The following is a 19,220-nucleotide window of genomic DNA, read 5'->3' as shown; positions in this document are numbered from 1 at the left end:
TGAAGACACAAGGGGGCACAGAATTTAAAGGAATCCAGCAGCATGACAAAAAAGTATAAGAGAATAATCATTAATAACCCAAGGTAGGGATAACCCATAGGGAGAGCACAACCTAGGAAGTTTAAAATGAAATTCTGTCACTCCCCAAGGGTTACGCACCCCCTGGAAATGCTGTGAGCAAATGACACCATCTACACAAGTAAAACAAATCATTTTTCTAACTGGGAACCCAGGTTACCTGAAACATATGCCTCTTTGGTAAAAACTCATCTGGAGCTCACTGATTCTGCCCTCTCCCACCCCCAACACACACACACACACACACACACACACACACACAGTTTACTTGTAGAACTTGGACAAGAGGGTGATGGGTGAGTTGATGAAAAATAATGAGTGTAAATGTATTTCCGCCTTTGGGAAAATCCATAGGGCTTTCTCTATGCTTGGTGACTTTCTTCACCCCGTTTCTCCATCACACACCAATGTCTCCTGGGACTTCCCTGTCCAGTTCCTTCTCAGAATCCCGCTATCACACAAAGGTTGGCTCAGAGGAGGGCCCAGCACCTCCAGGAGGGTTGATATGAACAGGCACTAAAGCAAGGAAGTGCTGAGAGAAACTGGGCAGCATTCACCAAACAAGGGAGGCTTCCAGAATCCCTGGAATACCACTGATTGTCCTGGCACTGGGGGACAAAGCCCTTAAGTTAAGAGGATACAGAAGTCAGTCAGTGTCATCTCTGGAAAGATCCTGAGAGATCAGCTGAGCCAGTGTTTGAACGGAAGCCCAATATGGGACAGAGACTAAAATCCTCGCATGTGGCTGGCACCTGAGTGGGGATTTGAGCCCAGACTCCTCATGCTATTATTCCCCACCAGGCCATACTGGTCCCCACTGTAGCCTTTCTGTAACTCCTCAGATCACATCTTTCCAGCCCTGCACTGCAGTAGGCCCCAACCTTCAGGGATTCTTCTGTTTCTCCCTGCAGCTCTCAAAACAATCTGGGATCATCATTCTAATGTGAGACACAGGTGGTCTGTAGATTTTGTACATGCTCAAATCACAGAAAAATGTTAGGGTCCCACGATGTCAAAGTTCTCTCTCTCAGAAACTGAAGAAATATATGATAAGGACAATATTTTGCAATAAAAATATTAAAAGCTTGTCTTAATTTGAGGTTACGCATATATGTGTGTATCTATATATATGTATATATGTGTGTATAAGTAGGTATGTGTATATGCATGTACATATATGTATATTATATATACACATATGTGTACATGTGTGTATATGCTTTCCCCTAATAATTGTTGTATAGGTCATCTGCTTAACCTGGGGTCCCGGGAAGAAACCTGATTCTTGCTCTGGGCATTGCAAAATTTATATACTCTTGTATTTATTTTTAATTATGAAAAGAGCAGAAAGTAATATTTCTCCCATGCCTCACCAGTGTATTTAATAACTATCAATATTTTGCTATATTTGGTTCTGCTTCTTTTAAAAGATAAAATAATACAGAGAGAGCTGAAGTCTCACCCCTCCAACCATTTCCCTATGCCCTCCCCAGAGGTAACAACTACCTGGGAGTTTTCATGTCCCCTTCATTTACATAATTTCATATTTCTAGTCCCATAAGAATATACAGTACAATTTTGTGTGTTTTTTAAATTTCCAATAAATATCATACTTTACATAACATTTGTGCCTTGAAATTTTTCATGTAACGTTAAGTTTCTGAGGTTTTTCCAGGCTGACCCACGTAGATCTAGGTCATTCATTTAACTGCTATTGTACTATTTCATTGTTTGGATAGACCACAGTGTGCTCATTCTCCTATGGATAAGCACGTAGTTTGTCTCCCGCTTTTGCTGCAATAAGGATCTTCCTGTACAGCTCCCCCTCCTTTTTGCCATTTTTCAATACAGCAAAAATCCTCTTTGACAATTAGAAATAGTACCCTAAAGCTACCGAGCTAGCCTTGACCAGTGAGGGTTTAGACCCCTCTGTGGTCACAGCGCATAAGCTGGAGCCTTGGAATCTAAAGAGCTCTTTCCATCTTTCCTAAGAACCTCTCTGCTCTGTACAACCATTCCACGTGAAGTACCCAAGTGCCAGTGTGGTGCCAGGCCCCGGGCTTCAGCACGGTGTGTGCCACGGCTCTTCCAGGCTGCTGAAAAATCAGCTCTAGTTAGCGTGTACTTAAAACACGCCTTTCCAAAGCACTCTGGGGCTCCCCTGGGTCCAGGTCTCTTTCTGGAAGATAAATGAAAAATCCCAGACTGAAAGACGAATGAGCACAACCCCAGAAGGAAACTTCTCCCCCAAGACCAAACGTCCATGTTCCTTGGGCTCTGTTCCCTTTGCTCTTCAGACTCCACACTGTCTCCCTGGGTGACTTAATCAACCCCCTTGCTTTCAAATGATATCTTCTTGCCAATGACTGCATCATCTCTACCTTCAGTTTGGTTCTTTTCCTAAAATCCAGCCCCATACATTGAGTAGCTATCGCACTCTACCCATTAGTTCTCTCCGAGACCTTGCAGTGGAAGATTGGAGTCAATGTCTAGTGCAGTGGCTTTCAATTTTTTTTTTTTTTTTTTACCATGTCCCAGAGAAAATAACACTTTAGTTCGCAAATGATTGCATGTACATGTGCACACACAAACAACAACAACACACACACCTAAGACAAGCATTTCATTAAGTAATGCTTACCCTTACTATTTATGACTAAGGAAAAAAATCTTGTTATGACCACCTGAGTTGATTTTATGATGCTCTAATGAGTCACAACCCACAACTGTTCAAGCTTGCCTTTCCCTGCTCCAGAGGTGGGGAAGCTAAAGATACACTTTCCTTACTCTCTTGCAGCTTTGGGGCTTTGGAATAGTTCTGTCTGAGATGGACAAGATTTAGGAATGTTCGTCCATTCACCCAGCAAGCACAGCTGTGGAGGCCTGTGGTTTTTCTGTAGCTGCGTCTGCATAGCTTCCAGTGTTCAGATACTAGCTTAGCAGGTATGGCGAGCCTGGGTGTAGGGAGAGAAGCATCCATTCTGCTGACATGGTCTGCTGCAGATTCACATTGGTTCTACACCTGGCAGCAGCAGTGGCTTCCTTACTGGGGTGGTTTCCTGTTTGAAACAGCAGTGTTGTGGCTGTAGAACAGCTTCCTGACTGCAAGACTGTTGAAGAGACAGCAGCGACCATAGTGGCTCAGTTCCTAGGAGCAGCGTTAGAGGTTGCTCCTGAAAGCTCAACCTGGATTCTGTTTGCTCAGCCCTCTGACAATTCTGTAAGCCATTTAATACCCTGGGAGACATGCCTTCCTGCTAAAAAGCTGGAGAGAAGTCTGCTCCCTGCAACTGATCCCTGATGGATACAATCTCAATATGTATAAAACTGACCTCATGATACACACCCCAGACTTGTCACTATCCCCATGTTCCAAATCTCAAAGACTACCTGAGACTCTCATGATCCTTCTTTCATGTCTCCCATCCAATCAACATCTGTCCAGTTTATCCAGTTCTCTGGTCCTAGCCACCATCATCTCACGTGCACTATTCCCATCACCTCCTAATTCACATCCCTGTCTCCTGACTTACTCCTTACAAATCACATCTCCAGACAGAATAACAACTTTCCCTTGTTCTTGGAATTGATAGTAATAATTATCATTTATCAAACTTTTATATCTTATGCATTTGTCATGTCAATCCTCAAATCAGCCCTATGAGGGAGGCATTATTACCGCCACACTGCAGGCAACAATGACATTGAGACTCTGAGACACAGTGGCACGGTCAACATCACACAGCCAGGGGTAGCAGAGCTGGGATTCAAGCCCTGGTTTGTGAACATCCCATTTCAACATTCATGTTCCAATCACTTCGAATCCAGCCTTCCTAAGTTCCAAGCTCTCCAAACCAGCTCTATATCCATCTAGATCCTGCCTTTCTCTTCAGCTTCATGTGTTCATACCCACCTCCCACCTCCCATGCTCTATGCTCAGATGACATTGAACTTCTCCCAATTCCTCAAACCTTCCGTGTTCAGCCTTGCCGCCAGGTGTTTGCACATGTTCTTCCTTCTGCCCGGAATGCTCGTTTCACTCTCTTTTACCTGGTTAACTCCTAACATTGTTCTGAGCTCAACAAAGTCTTTCTGACTCTTCTGGTCTCACCTAACTTCCTGCTGTCTTCTCTCACGCTTGCCCCATCCTTAAGTGCATGACACTTTATTGTCCACCCCTGGTTCTCTCTATAGCTCTTCTCCAACATCCAAAGTCCTCGACAGTAGGAACCTTATTCAGCACTGGGTCCTCTATAGTCCAGCACAGTTCCTGATATAACAGATAGCTATATTTCTTAACTATAGATAGCTCGATAGCTATATTTCTTAAATAAATAATCGAAAAAAAACTCTTTAAACATGGGCCCCATTCCAGGGAAAAGATATCAAATAAGCCACCAAAATAATTTAAAAATTTAAAATCCTTACTAAATATGGAAATGTAAATTGAAAGTCACCTTTTCTCTTATGAATGTTTCTCAGCACTCAGGAGAGTAAGAATGTTGATTAAAGAGAGGTGAAATTTTCAGAAAACAAAATCCACCTGTGCCATCAGAAATTTGGAAGGGGAAAAGACAAACGCTCACCTACTTTATTGAACCTTTTCTATAAGCCAGGTATAATGTTTGCTATATAATCTGTCTCTTACTATTCTTATAAGACAGCTATATGCTATTGGAATCATTTCGCAGGAGGGGATACTCACCCTAGAGAGTTTAAATCAAATTTAACACCTTAGAACCAACTGAAGGACTTCTTAAAACCCTCATGCCCAGGCCACATCTCAGACCAATCAAATTAGAATCTCTAGAGTTAGGACCCAGGCATTAGGATTGAGCTCCCAAAATTTAAGCTAAGTTTAAAAGTCAACGGTTTAAATCCATGCTATCCATATTGTGCTCTGGACCAGCAGCCTTAGCATCCCTAGATAGCTTATTCAAAACGCAGACTCTCACACTCACCCAGACCTACTAAAAAAGAATGTGCGTTTTAATAAGATCCAAAAGGGATTCATGGGCACTGAATGGTCTCAGCAACACTGGTTTCCATGACTTTCCCTGGTAAGTGGAGATTATCCTGAATCCATTATGCTTCCCTGTTTCCCTCAAGCTGATTTTGGAAAATGGATTTTCCATTCCCTTCTACTGCATATGCAGATGTGAGGGTTTGGACACTGCCAAAGGCATAGTTAAGTCACTGTGATGGTATTCATTTGTAATTATCATCACGGAGTTTTCAAAATTTGCTTTTGGTCCAGCTCTCTCCCCTGGGAATCTTAGGCAAGAGCTGGGACAAAATTCTGGCCGATATGTTGAAAGCCTGGATACAGTACAGAGAGGGGGATGTACTTTCCCTGTGGCCAAGGAACAGAGAAAACAAGTTTGGGGGCAGCAGGTGGGAAAGAACACTTTGGAAACCTGACTTTGAATCCTAGCTCAGGTAATTGTTAACATTAGGGTTTTGATGCGCCACAAACACTCTTTAAACTTAAATTTCCTCAGCTGTGAAATGAGGCACATAACCCTTCCCAAAGCTGTGAGAGAAGAAACACGCAATAAGCTTGAAAAGTACACAAATGTGAGGTAATTTTATTATATTCCATATTGACAAAGGAGTTTGACTGTGGGAAAAGGAGCAGGGGAAAATGTTTGAGAGGGATGAAGTTCCTCAAATTCACCGAAGCCACGTCTCCCTTCTGTGGCCCGAAAAACTAGCCATTTGACAAACAAAGGTGTCCGTGAGACAAACACCCGGAGGTGCTTTTATACTGTCCTGGATAACTGTCCTGGATAAGCCAGTGGAATACTTGGGAGATAGAGTGTTGACAGTCCCCTCCCTGTGTCTCCGTCATGGCAGCGGTGGACTATTGGTATTTGCATGTCTTTTTTCCTACTTAGAACATCTAGAAGGCAAGACTCTTCCTCTGAATCCCCAGCACCTAGATCAGTGTCCGGCACAAAGTCAGCACTCGGAGAAAGTAGATCTCACTCACAGCGAGACAGAGAATTAATGGGTGAGGATGTCAGCACAGCTAGTTAGGAACACACTGAAAAGAGGTTTTATCCCTCCCACTACTGCAAGGCTCCAAGGGAAAACCAGCTGAAGCGCGTCATCATTTCATCCCCTCTGCTAGGGGCACAGATGACGTAACTGCCATGACCTTCTGACTTTGCCTTCTGCTCTCACGGTTAGTTTCATTTTACCAGCTGGCCTCATGCACACAGCATCAGGCACAGAAGAAGACAAGGGAAGAAAGGCCATCCGTCACGGAACTGACACATCAGGATGAGGAAAATCAAGAAAATGCTTAAGGAGGCTTGATTCCTACTGCCAAAGTTACATTCTTACACTCGAATATATAGTCTTAATTGGATCTAATCTTCCCATGCTCCTTCTTCAATAAGTATGGTGTGTTTATTTAAACAGCTTTATATTATATGAATATACATAATTGATAACACTTACTGAATGCTTCCTTACCAGGTTCCCAGGCATCATACTGAAGCCTTCAAATACTGTAGGCTATTGCGTGCTCATACCACCTTATGAGAGATTGCCATTCCCGTGTTACAGATGAGGAGACTGAGGCTTGAAGAAACGCATCAGCAAGTCCAAGTTTAAGCAGCCCAAGAGCCAGGGTGTGAAGGCCCGAAGTCTGACTCGAGAGCCACATCCCTAAGGACACTGCACTGCTCTGCTGTGAAGCCACCTGACTTTGCACATGTGATTCCTTTGTCTACAAGGTCCTTGCCCTCCCTTGTCAGCTCGGTTAACGACCTCATCCATAAAATCTCAACTCAAACATTATTTCTCAAGAACCATTCCCAGGCTAAGTGAGGCATTCCACCTGGGCCTTGATATCCTCACCTCCATTAAAACACTTATCACCTTGTACTACAGTTGTATGATTATGTGTTTGCTTCCCTTGTTAGACTGCAGACTCCTTAGTAAGACAGTGCTTAAACAGAGGACACTTCTCCTGCCAGTGTCTACAAAATAAAGTGATTCTTGCTTCTAAGTTATTTTGGCATGATACCCCACCATTCACACCCTACTCTGGACTCTGGAAGGGACACTGCTACCTTGAGGCCGGTCACTGTACATCACTTAGCCTTTACACTTCATTCTGGCTGTTCCTCCCCATGGTCACTGTCATGGCTAAGTGGAAAACCATGAACTTGAAGATACCAATCACTCTAGGCCTAACTGCACACAGCCAGGCAACATCTCACTTCCCACTGTCATGATTACCCAGGCCTTTTCATGACTGAGAATCCTAACCCAACTCTTCCTGGCCCCAGAGAAAGAAAGAAGAGTGACCACCCCCAACCCAAAGTGCCAACTCATTTCCTGCCGAGAATTACACACTTTCCAAAATGAATGACTATGTGAACATCCATTCCCTTCAGGGAAAAACCCCTCCCCACCTACCAGGTTATCATCTTACCCTACGACCCCAACCTGACAATCACCTAACAGTCCAATATTGGTACCCCTCCCAAAGTTTATCTTTATCTGCTACCACCTTGCTGTTCTAGGATAGTTCTTTTTTTTTTTTTTTTTTTCATTTTGGGGGTAGTTTTTCTTGGACATGGGAGCCAACCGGAAAGAACTGAAGCTAGAACAATTTGAGCATCTGAAAGGCTATTAAACCTTTTGGAGATGAGGCACCAGGGAAGGTGATATACATGTATATATTTCGTATATATTTTAGACTGAAGGGGATGGATACATGGGTGTATTCACTTTAAAATTCTGTTGAGCTGTACACTGATGATTTGTGCACATACTGTATGCATGTTATAGTGTAGGATCATTCTTGATGCACAATGGGAATTTGATAGATATTTGTTGAATAAATGAAGGGTTTGCTGAAAACCATCTCAGATGTCTGTACAGTACTTTAGAGTTTACAAAACCACTTTTTCAAGGGACAGATGATGCACTGAGCTGGTAGGGGCAGAGCTGGAAGCCCCTAGTATTCTGATTTCTTGCCCAACCTATACTATATTCTGGGGTCAGCAAACAATAGCTTTGGGGCAGCTGCATGTTTTGTAAATAAAGTTTTATTGGAACACAGCTGTGTCCACACATTTATATACACTCTATGACTGCTTTTCTGCTATTGATACAATGACTACAAACTGAGTAGTTAAGCCAGGATGCAAGAGAAGCTCTATGGCCTGCTAAGCCTGAAGTATCGACTATTTGGTCCCTTGTAGAAAGTGTTTGCCAACTCTGCTATATACTACTGGTGACTCCATATATGTTCAGATGTACATACTTACATACCACACACACACATCCTAAATTCACTCACAAATAGAACCATTTGGCCACTGCCTCTATCTGAACTTCTCAATATTATTAGCTGTGAGAAGGGAGTAACAAGTATGTTGGAATCGTGTATAGAATATGTCTGTGAACACTGAGTGACAGGTTCTATGGGCCCATGCATGGGCTTATCATGGCAGTATCTATTCTAAAAATATGAGTAACGAACTAAAAGAAAAGACTTCAGGGGCAAGTCCACAAAAAACAACGAGAAGGAATAACTTCCAGTAAGAGGAGACAGAACCATGAAAAAACGGAATAATTTTAAATCACAACTTGGACCCCTTAGCTCACAGTTTTGTGAAAGCCCTACACACCCTTATAATTGACCCAGTTCAGTCCTGTAGTAATATGATGGCTGACACTGAAACACATTTCTTGTATTATTTTCATTTTTTAATATTATTAAATCGTGATGACTTGAGTTAGAGAAAAAACTGCCAGGAGCTTTCTAAGTCAAGGGCCTGAATTAACCTTTGAGGACAATGAGTTTTTCTTTTGGGAAAAAACATTTCTGTAACTAAACATTTGTTTAGTTACACAAAAACAAAGCAAAGATCTTGTTCTAAAAAAGAGGCTTGAGATGTGAGGATCTGAAGTTCTTTACAATGATGAAAAGGTTTTAAATGGATGTCTCTTTCTAAAATAGGGATTCAGAATGCACTGCTCCAGGAAAATTATTGTTTGCTCTTAGATGTTTTTCTTCAATCAGCTACCCAGGGGAGTTTGGATACAGAGACAAGATGGTGGCTGGAGGGGTAGGAAAACATAACTTCCATTTACACTAGTAAAGGGGACTTAAGTGAATTCTATGTGAATTCTGGAAACCAATATATGGCTATTTTCTGGACTCAATTATCCAGACTCCCAGAAACATACTATCAGACATAAGGTCCTACTCAAACATGGGGCCAAAGCTAACACTGTGAGTAGTGGAACATTATTGGTGCCCAATAAAGACAAGGTATCATTATTACTCCTCTTTGAATCACATAGTAGGTACTTAGGAAATATTTATTGATTTGAATAGAAGCTGAAATCACCTTTAAAAACAACTTCCTATATTGAATTTTTTCGTTTTAGTTCAGTCTCTCTTAAACTGAAGATATTCTACGTAAATACTCATTAAATGAGCTCTATATTGTTATATTTTTAAAATAAGTAACTCAAGGCTCCTTTTAAGTAAAGCACTGCCAAGAGTAGCATTCTATTTCAGAAAACATGTGGTATAGGGAAAAATTGTGAAAGACTGAAATTTAGTGGAATTACTGACTAGCTCATAAATTCTAATTATTTCAAGCTTTTGTTATCTCTGATATTTTTACAACCCTTAAAGCTGCAGAAAAATGATAGTAATACAAATAATTCTTGTCCATAAAAGTGCAAATTATGCCCCCATGCAATGCGACTGATTATCTTTCTGTGGCTATTGAACAGTTCTGCAAGTTTTTCATCTACTGTAACCCTCTCCCTGACCCAGGGAGAGTCAGGTCTATTAGCACCTCAAGAGAATTCTCTTTGGTAAACACTGGTCTATACCCTTTTCTGGAATTGTTAACTCAATAACAATTGGCCAAAAAGTTCCTTTGGTTTTTAAGTGAAAATAAAAGACACGTTTTTCATTTTCACCAAGATCTTTATTGAACAAACTATTCACCATTTTGTTCCACTACCTTCTGCCATTGTTCAGGCAACTTCATAATTCCACTTCCCAAAACTTTAACTTTTTGAGCAAAGAACCGTTCCAGGTGCCTTTTACAGTCTTCCAGGAATTGAAATTTTTTCCATTAAGAGAATTTGTAAAGACCGAAATAAATGGAAATTTGAAGGTTCAATGTCTGGTGAACACGGTGGACGAAGCAGAACTTCCCAGCCAAGCTGTTAACAGTTTTTGCCTGGTCATCAAAGAAGCATGTGGTCTTGTGTTATCCTGATGTAAGATTGTGCATTTTCTGTTGACTAGCTCTGGACTGTTTTCAACTAGTGTTGCTTTCAGTTGGTCTAACTGGGAGCAGCACTTGTTGGAATTAATCGTTTGGTTTTCTGGAAGGAGCTCATAATAGAGGACTCCCCTCCAATCCCACCATATAAACAACATCACCTTTTTTGGACGAAGACCGGCCTTTGGTGTGGTTGGTGGTGGTTCATTTCGCTTGCCCCACAATCTCTTCCGTTCCACATTGTTGTACAGTATCCACTTTTCATCGTCTGTCACAACTTGCTTTAAAAACAGAACGTTTTCATTACATTTAAGTAGAGAATCGCATGCAGAAATACGTTCAGGAAGGTCTTTTTCGCTTAACTTATGTGGAACCCAAACATCAAAGTGATTAACATAACCAAGCTGGTGCAAATGATTTTCAATGATTGACTTGGGTATTTTGAGTATGTCCGCTATCTCCTGCATGGTATAACGTTGATTGTTTTCAATTAATGTCTTGATTTGATCACTATCAACCTAAGCTGGTCTACCTGACCATGGAGCATCGTCCAGCAAGAAATCTCCAGAGCAAAACTTCGCAAAGCACTTTTGACACATTTGATCAGTCACAGCACCTTCTCTGTATGCTGCACAAATCTTTTTTTGTGTTTCAGTTGCATTTTTACCTTTCTAGAAATAATAAAGCATAATATGCCAAAAATGTTGCTTTTTTTCTTCCATCTTCAATATTAAAATGGCTACACAAAAATTCACTAATTTTGATTTTTTTTTACATACATGCTGATATGACAGCTGTCACAATACAATCTAACAAAATTGTTTCAGATGAAGTAAAAGACAACTAAGCGCTACTAGAGCCATCTTACTGAAAAACCAAACGAACTTTTTGGCCAACCCAATACATATATGAATATACATATACATGTATATCTCATACTCACAGATGTACATGTACTAGTGACTGTGGTACAGATTTATAGCATTCTGGTAGTCCAGCTATTTTTAAGTAGTATTTTTGTTCAACAAATAAGATTTTTTGCTATTTTTAATCTGAATATTAAAATACAGAAGAAAGCTAAATGCTGCATTGAAAAGGAGGCCTATTGTCCCTATTTTACTGAGAATCAGAGATGAAAATCACCTAGCTAATAAATACTAAATGGAAAAACCAGGACTCTAACCCAGATTTTCAGGAACCAAATTAGTTTTTATTCTATTTCTTGAGAGAAGCTTTCTACCTCTCTTTCTCTGAATACTTAAAGAAGTAAAATCTCCACATAACAGAGACACATACATATCCCAGAAATATCACCACTTCAAAAAGGATCAGGCTAATGGTATTTCAGAAATACAGTTACAAAAAATACTGAAATCCCAATATTATCATTTTGCTGTTCTATTACAGGTAGTAAATTTGACTAGCACAAAGGAAATGCAGGAAAAGTACAAGACTCAGATGTGCTTTTATAGAGCTTAAAAACTAATTTGGAAAATAAGTTATATGTACACAAAACATCCAGATAAAAGTATGGAAGAGTATAAAATGATATATTAAAAAGCCCAGTGAATGTGATAGTATCAGCTAATAATAATATCTAACATGTAATGAGAGCATACTGAGCCAGACATTAATCTAAGTGCTTTACATCCAAATAACTCTTTAATCTTCACAGGTATCCTATGAGGTTGGTCCTATTATGATCTCCAATTTAAAGGTATGGAAATGAGGCCCTGAGAGATAAATTTACTTCAGGGCCTGTGGTGGGAATGTCTAACTAAGGGGTGGAACTTCTGTGATACTTGTGGGATTTGACTTTGCAGACTTTGCAGGCCCATTGGGGAAGAAGGGGATACACAGGACAAATCAGCTGTGCAGATGCGGTGGCGCTGAGGGAGAAGCCCAGGGCTTCAAGGAGGGAAGGGTGTTGGGCAGTTTCCTGTCTGGGGGTAAAACTTGGCTAAGGCACAGCAGTAAGATTGTGGAGAAGGAAAGGGTATCAGCAAGAGGGCCAGGATAAGCAGAATAAGGAAGGATGCTCAAATGGCTCATGAAGTCATACCTTGAAAACATCCTGTCCTTACAGATTTTTTAATTCTTTGTGGCAAACTTGTTTTATTTAAAAATAATGCAACAAGTAACAGCATCCCTTGCTTCCCCTGTTTAATTTTCAGTTTGTTCCAGAGCCCTTCCTTTTTGTACCTAGGCTCTGGAAGAAACCGAAAATTAAAACAAAAATTAAGACAGATGGGAAATTAAAGTATCAACTTTGTCATTGTGAAAGGCCAAGTCAGATGATGTAGCTTGGCTTGAGAGCTAAATAGGCCAGCCCTTCTAGCTAAATTCCTGATCTAGAGAGAACTGCCTGTTGTAGCATTCCTGAATCCTGGACAAGAACATGGGACCACCAAGAGGAAGCTCAAGAGAGCAGTTGAAGGAACATGCCCACTGCATTCTTCTCAGATTTGGCAAGCAGATAAGGCCACTCCACCATTCCTGCGTTAGAATGAACCAAAGAACAAAACGAGACATAATGTTATACTAACTGAGCTTCCTTCATGTGAAAGAAACATCTGGAAAAGAGAAGTGTTCCTCACTAACACTCATCATTATTTTAAATATCTCATACTAAGAAACAAAAGAATTATATTTACAAAAGCCTACAATTAAAATCATACTCAGTGGTGAAATACTGAACATTTGTCCACTGGTTGGTAACAAGACAAGATGTCCATTACCACCACTTTTGTGCAATGCTGAACCAGCAGTCCTAGCCAGAGCAATAAGGGAAGAAAAAGAAATACACTGTGCAAAGATCAGAAAAGAAGTGAAACCGTCTATTAATAGATGATACAAATACTATAATTATAAAATCAAAAATAGTTTATAAACAAATAAACTTAGCAAAGTTGCTGGTTACAAAGTCAACATATAAAAATCAATTATATTTCTACATACTATCACCAAACAATTGGAAAACAAAATTCAGAAAAATATACCACGTACAGTAGTACCCCAAAATATCAAATATCTAGGACTAAATCTAATGAAAGATGTACAAGACCTCCACACAGAAAATTATAAAATATTGCTAAGAGAAATTAAAGACTTAAATGGAGAGATATTTCAAGTATATGAGTTGGAAGACTCAATATATTATGATGTAAATTCTCCCCAAATTGACCTATAAGAATAAATTTTATCCTCATTAAAATCTCTGTAGGTATTTTATGTGTGGAAATTGGCAAACTGACTGTGAAATTTATTTGGAAAAGCAAAAGAACCTAAAATGGACAAGATAGCCTTAAAGAAAATGAGAATTTTGCAAGACAAACTATCAGGTTTCAATTTACTACAAGGTTAAGATAATCAAAGCAGTAGAGTCTAACAATAGATCCACACACACATGGTCATTTGAATTGTGACAAAAGGCTCAATCGAGAAACACTGTTTTTTTTTTTTTTTTTTTTTGCCGTACGCGGACCTCTCACTGTTGTGGCCTCTCCCATCGCAGAGCACAGGCTCCGGATGCGCAGGTTCAGCGGCCATGGCTCACGGGCCCAGCCGCTCCGTGGCATGTGGGATCTTCCCAGACCGGTGCACGAACCCATGTCCCCTGCATCGGCAGATGGACTCTCAACCACTGCACCACCAGGGAAGCCCATGATCATTATTAAAGAGAAATTTGTTGGTGGTAGCTGAAACTGTGGTAGTAGTCAAGTAGTGTTCTGGGGAAGCCATGAGCCTTCCAGTGACCACTTGATGAGCCAGTCTTTCAGGGATCTAGCTGTGTGACTGGGATTCTATTCTTCTTACTCCTACATGTATCCTTACAGTAGGCTGAGGGCTCTCCTAGGTTCCCCGGAATTTGGTTTGTTTATTCAAGTAGTTCTCTGATATCAAATATCTTCTGAGCTGACCCCGGAGGGTCTCTGTTCTTACAACTGGAAAAATAACACACTAATAGAGTCTATATGTCTCGTCCTAGGGTTAGTGTTCTGTCTCGTTTGCAACTCTGTCCCCGGTTCTGGTACATAGTAGGAGTCTGGAAAGTCTATGTTGAGATGAATTCAACTGATCAGAATGTTCCAAGAAATGGATTAGTTCTAGATTTTTTGTGATTCCCCCCTTTCTTTTAAAACAAAATAGAGAATAAATTCTGGCGAAAGTCTACTTCTCAGGTAATGAAACTTCAAGTGCAATGTGTCCAAATGTGAAGTCTGTATTAGAGCAGTACTTGGACAGACAACCCAAACTCTAGGGAACTCTTAATAGGACACATGTCAGGAGTGTCCCATATGTGTGACTGCATGCTATACCATGATGGCGGGTAGGGGCCTTTTCTGGCAGATACCAGTTATACCCATCACACACATGAAAACTGACCTGCCCAAAGCACCTTTCATTGCTACCTTCCAAAAGGGGCCTTAAACAATGACCTATTTTTGTTCCCTTGTCTGATAAAGGAGGAGACTGAAGTTCCTACAACTGAACTAAGGGATACCAACGAAATCAAGGTGAATCAATGCTTTGGACTTTTTAATTCTCTCACTTCTGAATTCCTATCCAGTAACCCATGGACTCTAAAACAAGCAGCTGAACATTTGATGAAATCAGTGTGATGAACTGGAAACAGCGTGGGCATTAGAGACGGAATTCCAATCACACACATCTACTATTTTGTCTTGAGTTCTTGAAAAAGTCACTTAACCTAGCTGAGTCTGTTTAATCACCTGCAAAATGGGTATAATTATGCCAATCTTGTAGTATGTTTGAAAGGATTAGAGATAATGTAGGTGAGCCCCTGCTGCTTGACTCACAGGAGATACTCAATACTGAGAACAACCAGACATCCACTGTACACTGGCAGACTTCTTTCTCTGGACCATAAGACCCCTGGAAAAATGTAGTTTCATTTTCCTAATTTCTTGAGTTGACTGTTGACTGTTTTTCATTTATTTCCACCTTTTCTTATTTAGTATTGAAAATATTTAGGGCTCTTCCTTTTCTTTTGAGTAAATCACATACCTTTTGATATAAATTATTTTTATCCTCCAAATTTACTTCCTTAAATGTTCTGACATTGTCAGTTTGATTTCCTCTTTGACACAAAAAGATTTTGTTTTCTTAAAAATTTTTTATTGAAGGCAAAAAGATTTTAAAATGGGAGTTCATAATTTGTACTTTTATTTTTTCAATTTCTAAGTGGTTTGGGTTTAAAAAATTATTACTATGCTTTAGATTTTGTCCTCTATCACACTGTGGAAAATAAGTATGGCCTATACAAGTGTTATCCAATAGAAATATAATGCAAGCCAAAAATAGGAGTCACATATGTAATTTTAAATATTCTAGTAGTGACATTAAAAAAGGTAAAAAGAAACAAGTGAAATTAATTTTAATATTTTTATTTAACCCAATATATAAAAAATATTATCATTTGAACGTTAGTCACTATAAAAATTTTAATGACCTATTTAACATTCCTTTTCTTTGGAATGAATTCTAGTGTGTGTTTCATACTTACATCCCGCCTCAATTAAAACTAGCCACATTTCAAGTGTTCAATGGCCAGATGTGAACTGTGGTTATCATATTAGATAGCTCAGGTCAATACTCTTTGTTCTTTAAAGAAATTATTAGAGTAGTTTTAGGCTAAAAGTATGGTAAAATTCTGTCCCATAGGTGCTTTAAAAAAGGTTTATTCTTTGTTTGTAGGGATCAATGTATTTCTATTAGAAATAGCTTATAAATTATGTTCATGCCTCTTCTTTTTAACATCTTTATTAGAGTATAATTGCTTTACAATGGTGTGTTAGTTTCTGCTTTATAACAAAGTGAATCAGTTATACGTGTACATATGCTCCTATAACACTTCCCTCTTGCGTCTCCCTCCCTCCCACCCTCCCTATCCCACCCCTCGAGGTGGTCACAAACCACCTAGCTGATCTCCCTGTGCTATGCGGCTGCTTACCACTAGCTATCTATTTTACGTTTGGTAGTGTATATAAGTCCATGCCACTCTCTCACTTTCTTCCAGCTTACCCTTCCCCCTCCCCATATCCTCAAGTCCATTCTCTAGTAGGTCTGTCTCTTTACTCCCGTCTTACCCCTGGGTTCTTTATGACCTTTTTTTCTTTTTTTCTTAGATTCCATATATATGTGTTAGCACATGCTATTTGTTTTTCTCTTTCTGACTTACTTCACTCTGTATGAAAGACTCTAGGTCCATCCACCTCACTACAAATATCTCAATTTCGTTTCTTTTTATGGCTGAGTAATATTCCATTGTATGTATGTGCCACATCTTCTTTATCCATTCATCTGTCGATGGACACTTAGGTTGCTTCCATGTCCTGGCTATTGTAAATAGAGCTGCAATGAACATTGTGGTACAAGACTCTTTTTGAATTATGGTTTTCTCAGGGTAGATGCCCAGTAGTGGGATTGCTGGGTCGTATGGTAGTTCTATTTTTAGCTTTTTAAGGAACCTCCATACTGTTCTCCATAATGGCTGTATCAATTTACATTCCTACCAACAGTGCAAGAGGGTTCCCTTTTCTCCACACCCTCTCCAGTATTTACTGTTTCTAGATTTTTTGATGATGGCCATTCTGACTGGTGTGAGATGATATCTCATTGTAGTTTTGATTTCCATTTCTCTAATGAATAATGATGTTGAGCATTCTTTCATGTGTTTGTTTGCAATCTGTAAATCTTCTCTGGAGAAATGTCTATTTTGGTCTTCCGCCCATTTTTGGATTGGGTTGTTTTGTTCTTATTGAGCTGCATGAGCTGCTTGTAAATCTTGGAGATTAATCCTTTGTCAGTTGCTTCATTTACAAATATTTTCTCCCATTCTGAGCGTTGTCTTTTCGTCTTCTTTATGGATTCCTTTGCTGTGCAAAAGCTTTGAAGTTTCATTAGGTCCCATTTGTTTATTTTTGTTTTTATTTCCATTTCTCTAGGAGGTGGGTCAAAAAGGATCTTGCTGTGATTTCTGTCATAGAGTGTTCTGCCTATGTTTTCCTCTAAGAGTTTGACAGTATCTGGCCTTACACTTAGGTCTTTAATCCATTATGAGTTTATTTTTGCGTACGGTGTTAGGGAGTGTTCTAATTTCATACTTTTATATGTACCTGTCCAGTTTTCCCAGCACCACTTATTCAAGAGGCTGTCTTTTTGCCACTGTATATTCTTGCCTCCTTTATCAAAGATAAGGTGGCCATACGTGCGTGGGTTTATCTCTGGGCTTTCTATGCTGTTCCATTGATCTATATTTCTGTTTTTGTGCCAGTACCATGCTGTCTTCATTACTGTAGCTTGGTAGTATAGTCTGAAGGCAGGGAGCCTGGTTCCTCCAGCTCCATTTTTTGTTCTCAAGATTGCTTTGGCTATTTGGGGTCTTTTGGGTTTCCATACAAATTGTGAAATTTTTTGTTCTAGTCCTGTGAAAAATGTCAGTGGTAGTTTGATAGGGATTGCACTGAATCTGTAGATTGCTTTGGGTAGTAGAGTCATTTTCACAATGTTGATTCTTCCAATCCAAGAACATGGTATATCTCTCCATCTACTTGAATCATTTTAATTTCTTTCATCAGCGTCTTATAATTTTCTGCATACAAGTCTTTTGTCTCCTTAGGTAGATTTATTCCTAGATATTTTATTCTTTTTGTTGCAATGGTAAATGGGAGAGTTTTCTTAATTTCACTTTCAGATTCTTCATCATTAGTGTGTAGGAATGCCAGAGATTTCTGTGCATTAATTTTGTATCCTGCTACTTTACCAAATTCGTTGATTAGGTCTAGTAGTTTTCTGGTAGCATCTTTAGGATTCTCTATGTAGAGTAACATGTCATCTGCAAATAGCGACAGCTTTACTTCTTCTTTTCCGATTTGGATTCCTTTTATTTCTTTTTCTTCTCTGATTGCTGTGGCTAAAACTTCCAAAACTATGCTGAATAAGAGTGGTGAGAATGAGCAACCTTGTCTTGTTCCTGATCTTAGTGGAAATAGTTTCAGTTTTTCACCATTGAGGACGAGGTTGGCTGTGGGTTTGTCATATATGGCCTTTATTATGTTGAGGAAAGTTCCCTCTATGCCTATTTTCTGCAGGGTTTTTATCATAACTCGGTGTTGAATTTTGTCAAAAGCTTTCTCTGCATCTATTGAGATGATAACATGGTTATTCTCCTTCAATTTGTTAATATGGTGTATCACGTTGATTGATTTGCATATATTGAAGAATCCTTGCATTCCTGGAATAAACCCCACTTGATCATGGGGTATGATCCTTTTAATGTGCTGTTGGATTCTGTTTGCTAGTATTTTCTTGAGGATTTTTGTATCTATGTTCATCAGTGATATTGGTCTGTAGTTTTCTTTCTTTGTGACATCTTTTTCTGGTTTTGGTATCAGGGTGATGGTGGCCTCGTAGAATGAGTTTAGGAGTGTTCCTCCCTCTGCTATATTTTGGAAGAGTTTGAAAAGGATAGGTGTTAGCTCTTCTCTAAGTGTTTGATAGAATTCGCGTGTGAAGCCATCTGGTCCTGGAATTTTGTTTGTTGGAAGATTTGTAATCAGTCTCAATTTCAGTGCTTGTGATTGGTCTGTTCATATTTTCTATTTCTTCCTGGTTTAGTCTCGGCAGGTTGTGCATTTCTAAGAATTTGTCCATTTCTTCCAGGTTGTCCATTTTAGCATAGAGTTGCTTGTAATAATCTCTCATGATCCTTTGTATTTCTGCAGTGTCAGTTGTTACTTCTCCTTTTTCATTTCGCATTCTATTGATTTGAGTCTTCTCCCTTTTTTTCCTTGATGAGTCTGGCTAATAGTTTATCAATTTTGTTTATCTTCTCAAAGAACCAGC

The 19,220-nt window shown here is 39.5% G+C and overlaps 1 long non-coding RNA gene across 1 annotated transcript in view; it reads right to left on the bottom strand.

Annotated features, from left to right (window-relative positions):
• The window catches only part of LOC114884594, a 116,454-nt gene that overhangs the window by 58,766 nt on the left and 38,468 nt on the right, over nucleotides 1-19,220 (bottom strand). The window lies entirely within an intron of this gene.

This window comes from Monodon monoceros, unplaced genomic scaffold (genome assembly GCF_005190385.1).
Source record: "Monodon monoceros isolate NGI ecotype Baffin Bay Population unplaced genomic scaffold, NGI_Narwhal_1 Super_Scaffold_5, whole genome shotgun sequence".
Classification (NCBI taxonomy): domain Eukaryota; kingdom Metazoa; phylum Chordata; class Mammalia; order Artiodactyla; family Monodontidae; genus Monodon; species Monodon monoceros.
Note: the sequence above shows the minus strand (reverse complement) of the source record. Positions and strands in the feature narration are given on the sequence as shown.